The sequence below is a fragment of the Arvicanthis niloticus genome, chromosome X, assembly GCF_011762505.2.
Source record: "Arvicanthis niloticus isolate mArvNil1 chromosome X, mArvNil1.pat.X, whole genome shotgun sequence".
Lineage (NCBI taxonomy): Eukaryota > Metazoa > Chordata > Mammalia > Rodentia > Muridae > Arvicanthis > Arvicanthis niloticus.
This window is the reverse complement of record NC_047679.1, coordinates 47,764,347-47,771,899: the sequence shown is the minus strand read 5'-3', so window position 1 is coordinate 47,771,899 and position 7,553 is coordinate 47,764,347. Positions and strand designations below refer to the sequence as shown.

Sequence of the window (7,553 nt, the reverse complement as noted above, 5' to 3'; positions counted from 1 at the left end):
CTCCGAAGTTATGAGAAGATACCACCACCAGGATTAGTCCACTGATGACATATTCCTTTGTACTCATGGTCTTCTTTTCTCCTTGCTCCTGCTCTTTCCAACTTGAGCTGGCTGTGTGGTTGTCATGGCTAGATCCTTAGAAAAGCATCCTTACTTTAGCATCTCTCAAAATAATTTTCTTCTCAATAACCTCAGATACTGGTAATAATAAAATAGCAAAAGTTCTTGTTCTTATTTTGTGTCCTATATGAAGTTAAAAATATTTTATTTAGGTGTATGAGTATTTTCCTGCATGTAAGTATGTGTACCACATGTATGAACCCAGAACAGGATGTCATATCCATTGAAATTGAACTGGAGTTACAGACAATTTTGAGCCTCCATGTGAATGCTAGGAATTGAACCTGGGTTCTCTGGAAGAACAGTCAGTGTTCTTGACCCCTGAGCCATCTCTCCAGCCTCATAAATAGTCTGAGCTGTATAGGACAGTTCTTCTTGTCAAGTGTTGTTTTGGGATAAAGAGGAAAGAAACTCAAGGTAGAATTCAAATTACAATTCTATTAACTTTGTGCCAGAAAAGTATTATAATACTATTACATTTCTTGGTATTTATTTATTGATATTTATTCTTGAGCAACAAATGGCCTCAAAACTTAGTGGCTCAGAAATTCAGGCAGTTCCTTCCTGATCCATGTGGCATCAGCTAGGGTGGCTGTGGGGTGATGATTTCTCTCCATGATGGTTGCTTCACACACACACACACACACACACACACACACACTGGCAAGAATAGCTGTCAGCTGGAAGCTGAGCTGATACTGTCACCTGAAGTGCCTACATAATATTCCTTCCAGTGGCTTGAGCTTCTAATACCATGGTGGCTGGATTCCCAGAGCAAATAACCCAGGAGAGCATTCAAGAGACAGAAAGAACTGCCAGAGTCTCAGTGTGTCGACAGGAAATGGGTAACATGCTACCTCTGCTCTATTCTGTTGGTCAAAATAGTCCTGGAGCTTTCTCAAAGTCAAGTGGAATGGATGCAGAAACTCCCACTATGAGGATAAGTAGCAAAGCATTTGAAGCATCTTTTTTAAAAAAAACATATTTTGTTCCCTTTTATTGAACATGGATTTTTATTTTTATATTTTACTTCTTCTAAGGGGGGTGACAAGGAGGCATACATGGAAGAACTGGGAAGGTATTATGATTGGGGTGCATGCTCCCAGAGAATAAATAAAATATTATGTGAAGATTCCATGGTATACACATCACATACCACATTTTCTTTCTAAGTCCACTTCCTCTAAGATTGTATTTTTGTGTTCTATTAAAGAAATAATTTCTTGTGTTTCCTTAAAAATATTTTTAAGTTTTTAGGTTAAGTGTTTTTAAAGGGTTTTAAAGATCATTATAATATAGTTATAGTTCTCTCTTCCCCTTTCCCCCTCTAAACCCTCCAATATGCCCCTCCTTGCTCTTCTTCAGCTTAAAAGGCCTCTTCTTTTATTGTTACTGCTTATAAATATGTATGTCTATGTGGTAGTTTGGTTAAGAAGTGTCCCCATAGACTCATGTATTTGAATTCTTGGTCACCTGGGAGTGGCACTATTTTAAAAGATTAGGAGGTGTGTCCTTGTTGGAGGAAGTGTATTACTGGAGATAGGCTTTGAGTTTTCAAAAAGCCTATTCCAAGCTCTGGGTCTCTTTCTTCCTGCTGTCTACAAATCCGGATATAGAACTCTTAGCTATTTTTTCAGAACCTTGTCTAACTCCATGCCACCATGCTCTGTGCCATGGTGACAATGGAGTCTGAAACTACAAGCCACCCCCAATTAAATACTTTCTGAGAGTTGTCATGGTCACAGTGCCACCTCATAGCATGGACTAAGATGATGTGTGTGCATTTGTGCATGTGTATGTGTGTGTGTGTCTGTTTGTGTGTGTATGACTCACTCATTACTTACACACACATACAGACACACATACAGCAGTCTTTATAGTGGTAATCATATTTTTTTCAGGCCTGACCATTTTGTATTGGATAACAGGTGTGTTCTTCCCTGGAGAATACTATTTTTTCCTATTCTCAGCATTTCTTAGTTGCTTACAAATTTTTGTGTAGTGTGGGCTTTCTCCATTTTGGCATGTCTACTGCTTTTGTCTGTGTTGAGCTCGTGTTTAGGCTGTCAATAATTTAATTTTTGTGTATGGTATAAAATAAAGATTGAGGTTCTTTTAAAATGTATTTTTATTTATTGTTTGAGAGTGCAAAAAAAATTAAAATAGATTTTTTTCTCTCACATAATATATCCTGACTATGGTTTCCCCTCTCTCTACTCTTCCCAGGTCCTTCTCGCCTCCCCTCCCATCCAGATCCCTCATTAGAAAACAAACAGGCTTCTAATAGATAATAATATAATATAATATAATATAATATAATAAGTTATAAGATAAAACAAAAACTAGCACATTGGACTTGGACAAGACAAACAAAGAGAAGGAAAAGAGCCCAAGGGAAGGCACTCAGCCACACACTCAGGAATCCCATAAAAACACTGAACTGGAAGCCACGATATATATACAGAGGACCTAGTGCACAGCATTGCAGGCCTTTCAGTCTCTGAGTTTTTATGTGCTTTGCTGATGTTGATGTAGATGGCCTTGTTTTCCTGGTGTCCTCCATCCCTTCTGACTCTTACACTCTTTTCTCCTCTTCTGAGGGGTTTCCTGAGCCATGGGGGAGGGATTTGATGGAAACCTCCCATTGAGGGCAGAGTGTTCCAAGATCTCTCACTGTCTGCATAATGTTTGTCTGCCTGTCTCCACATTTGTTCCCATCTGCTGCAGGAAGAAGCTTTTATCATACCTATGTGATTTTTTTTCTTTGTTTCTCAGATGGCATTAAGGAATAAATGAAGGCTAGAGATATAGTTCTGTTGTAGAGGACTTGACTAACATGCTTAAGGTTCTGGGACATAGAACTGCTAAAGAAGGAGGAAAAAGAGAAGGAAGAGAAAGAGGAGGAAGAAGCTTCTTCCAGTCTTTCCCTAACTCAATCACAGGGGGTCAGCAGCTTCTGTCCATTGGTTGGGTATAAGTATCTGCATTTGACTCTTTCTGCTGCTTGTTGGGTTTTTCAGAGGGCAGCCATGCTAGGCCCCTTTCTGTAAGCACACCATAGCCTCAGTAATAGTGTCAGGTCTTGGGGCCACCCCTTGAGCTGAATCCCAAGTTGGGCCTGTCACTGGACCTCCTTTCCCTCAGTCTCTTCTCCATTTTTGTCCCTGCAATTCTTTTAGACAGGAACAATTCTGGGTCAGAGTTTTTGACTGTGGGATGGCAATCACATCCATCCACTTGATGCCCTGTCTTTTTTACTGGAGGTGGACTCTACAAGTTCCCCCTTTCCTCTGTAGAGCACTTCATCCAAGGTTCCTCCCTTTGAGTGCTGAGAGTCTCTCACCTCCTAGGTCTCTGGTACATTCTAGAGGGTCTCCCCCCTGCCATGTGAGGTTGCATATTTCCCTCAAGGCTTCTCTCCTGACTACCCTCACCCCCATACCTTATCATGTTCCCATTTTCCCTTCCCCCTCCCCTCTCCCATCCAGTTTCCTCCCTCTCTCTGCCTCCCATGATTGCTTTCTTCTCCCTCTCAAGTGGGATTGAAGCATTTTCAGTTGGGCCCTTCTGCTTGTTAACTTTCTTGAGTTCTGTGGATTGTATTCTGGGTATTCTGTACTTTTTGGGCAAATATCCACTTATTAGTGAGTACATACCATGCATCTCCTTTTGAGTCTGAGTTACCTCACCCTGGATGATATTTCCTAGTTCCATCCGTTTGTCTGCAAAACTCATAATGTCCTCGTTCTTAATAGCTGAAAAGTATTCTGTTGTGTGAACCATATATTCTGTATCCATTCCTCTGTTGAAGGACATCTGGGTTGTTTCCAGCTTCTGGCTATTATAAATAAGGCTGCTATGAACATAGTGGAGCATATGTCTTTGTTATTTGTTGGGGGCATCTTCTGAGTATATGTCCAAGAGTGGTACAGCTGGGTCTTCAGGTTTTCTGAGGAACCTTCAGATTGATTTCCAGAGTGGTTGTACCAGTTTGCAATCCTACCAGCAATGGAGGAGTGTTCCCCTTTCTCCACATCCTCGCCAACACGTGCTGTCACCTGAGGTGTTTTTTTTTTTAATCTTAGCTATTCTGTGTGAGGTGAAATCTCAGGGTCATTTTGACTTGCATTTCCCTAATCACTAAGGACTTGGAGCATTTCTTTTAGGTGCTTCTCTGCCATTTGAGATTCCTCTGTTGAGAATTAGTTGTTTAGCTCTATACCCCATTTTTTGATTGAATTGTTTGGGTTTTTGGAGGTTAGCTTCTTTGAATTCATTCTATATTTTGGATATTTAGCATGAGGGACACTATATTTAACTAAGTTTTCTATGAGAAAACTAAGGCATAGGGAGGTCAAATTACTTGTCAAGGCCACGCAGCTAATAAATGGCACAGTCTAGTTTGTACATTGAAGCTGTCTGTTTCCTAAAAGGAAATTATCTGCTTGACCTTCCCATTCATCCTTTAACAGGAAGGAAAATGGACAAGCACAGGCATTGTGAATTTGCTGCTGGTAAATACTAGATGTGCATAAATTATCTAAATATATTCTTATTAGAACCAAGACCTAGAAGTGGATGCATAGAAACATGCTCTTTTCTCTACAGGTCTTTTAAAGATGCTGTTTCAGGAAAACACTTTGTTTTTTTCCCTCACCCCTGGTCAATTTGAGTAGTTTGGTCTAAATTAATAGTAGATTTATTGACACCAATTCATTTTTATCTGCCTCAATGCCATCTTTTGGTCAAATGTAATTGTTCAGTATAAAAGAGCGAGGTGTGTGTGTGTAAATTTGATTCTTACTGTGAAGAGTGTTTCAATAGGCAAATATAATACGACCCTTGTAAAATCACATTTCTGGATTGTTTTTTGACTGATCTTTAATTTATGCACTGGCACAATTTGTGCAGTTCATATTTATAACAATTCACACTGCAGTTTTCAATCCCCTTGCTGTTAGGAAATTTTAGGATTTCAGGACAGCTGGCCACCTTTGCTGAGGCCCCAAAGTGCTTTTTTTTTTTTTGTGATTACAAAGAAAACTAGTGTGTGGCCAGAATGGGCAGCGACAGGTGGAAGGCTCAAAGGTCACTCTTTGTGCAGGTTCCCACCGGGAGTCCACACTCTCTACTTTTGTTATGTTAACCTCTTAATTACCCATAGTCAGCCCTGGGTAGTGAAAAAGGAAATTAACTAAATTGACTTAGAAGGTCCTAGTAGAGCCAATTGAGACTTGTGGGCTGGATCTGTACACATTTTTGATTTGGTATAAACCTGAAATAGACTTCAGAGGATTTCAGAAATTCTGAAATAACCCAAAGGTTTGGAAATCATTTCTCAGGGCACAGCTGTGTGCAACAATCATTAAATAAACAGGTTTGTACAACCTTCCTAAATGACTAAAAAAAAATATTTGGAATCTTCTTGTTCTTAGGCGATGCATTGTTGATTTAAGAGTAGGTGAGTGCTACCAGGTGCGTGCGCGTGTGTGTGTGTGTGTGTGTGTGTGTGTATAAGTAATGAGATTTATTATTTAGCAAAGAATTAACCTAATTAACCTTCAAATTTTAACCTTAAGCCAATGTCCTGGTCATTGATGGACATTTTTCTGGATGTCTTAAAACTCTTTTGTTTTACATTTTAAAAATTTGTGTGTGTGTGTGTGTGTGTGTGTGTGTGTGTGTGTGTGCATACCATAGTATAACTGTAGAGGTCAGAGGACAACTTGTGGAGTAATTTCTCTCTTTCCACAGTCTAGGACCTGGACACTTAAATAAGTCACCGGGGTTGACCACTGGTGTTTTTTTTGCCCACTGTGCTGTTTTAATTCTCCTTATTTTTCTGGTACTCTTATATTCAATCCCATAATGAATTTATTCTTTGACAAGGTATTTGAGATTAACGACTTCTATTAAAGCAGAACAAATGCATATAGTACCCCATGTAGACATTTTCAAATGGCCAATTTTCTTAAATTAACAAGGATTTGTATTATTAGTTTGTATTGTGTTTAACTACACACAAAACCTTAAACATTATACAATATTTATGTGTGAATCTAAGTTTCAAAAAAATCTTATTTGTCTTTGTCTCTTAAATTTCAGCTATAATCAATATTTTGCAATGTTTGGATGAGTTATACTCTTAAACTATAGACAATTTATATATAAATCTTTAAACTATAATTTTTTTCACTGCCTCTATTTCACACACTCAATTATAATTTTCAATTACACATAATATTTATATAGATCTCTCAAATTTGCCAGGTGTAGTAGCACATGCCTTTAACCCCAATACTTAGGAGACAGAGGCAGGGGCATCTCTGTGAGCTCAAGGCTAGCCTGGTTTACATATCAAGTTGTTGGACAACCAGAGCTACACAGTGAGACCTTGTCACAACCAACCAACCAACTAACCAACCAACCAAACAAACAAACCCTCTCAAATTAAAAACAATGGGTGAGGTAGCTATTTATTTTTGTGTTTTTCCTCAACTGGATGTCTCTGTAAGAAGTATTAATATTTATAAGTTAGCGAAAATATAGTCAACAAGAAACTTTCAAATTTTGAAAATATTTACAATGTCAGAGTTGTCATCATAAAATGAAGAAATTGGGGTACAGACAGATTTAGTAATATGTTCTGAGATAGGGTTCCAGGAGGCAGGCAGCAAACTTAACATGTAAAAGAAGGTAGTTGGCAGAAGTAATTGAGACCTCTCATTACCAGGGCTCTAAGTGAAGAACAGAACATGTGGAGGGTGAAAAGCCAAGGCCTCCACATATGGGGAAAGGTGGGTACATGCTATGTGTTATAAAAGATGACCAGCAATGATAGAAAAAGAAAGGAAGTTAGCACACATAATTCCTTTTAGAAGAATGGAATTTATTATGATAAAGGGCCTTTGAGGCCATGATTATGCTTCAAGGTAGGAGGGAAAGCACTAGACACAAACAGTAAAATATATGGAGATCTAAACCTGATGGATCCTTAAAGGGAAGGAGAGGCTCGCCTTTAAACCTTGGAGAGGAGCTTCATTGTGAAAAATAACAAGCCCCCTGGCAGTGGGCAAAGAGACACCTTGTTAGTGGTGTTGTTCTTATATCAGTCAGGGGTGGGGCAGATGGCAGCCCTTTGCTCATCCTAGCTTGATGCTTGGCTTGGTGAACAAAGCTATTCCATGCCTGGGACTCATAAAAATCAAATCAAATCAAACCAACTCTAGGCAGCACGGTATCAGAGGAGGAAGACCACCCACAGACCTGCCCTCCAGTGCAAAACATAGGCTGGCCACAGATACCTGCTTGCTGCCACATCATGCAGTGCATGGAGGATGATCCCACCAGCCTCATGGTCAGCTTGCAGTGGGAGCCACCACAATGTGTGAGTCTGTGGTGGACATATGAGGGAGAAAGAGAAGTGAAGCAGC

At 39.4% G+C, this 7,553-nt stretch overlaps 1 non-coding gene across 1 annotated transcript; it reads left to right on the top strand.

Moving 5' to 3' along the window:
• Positions 1-7,177: 7,177 nt before the first annotated feature.
• LOC117695600 (small nucleolar RNA SNORA48) lies at positions 7,178-7,321 on the top strand. Its single transcript, XR_004604652.1, has one exon. It is a non-coding gene; the product is annotated as a small nucleolar RNA SNORA48 (small nucleolar RNA).
• Positions 7,322-7,553: the final 232 nt, after the last annotated feature.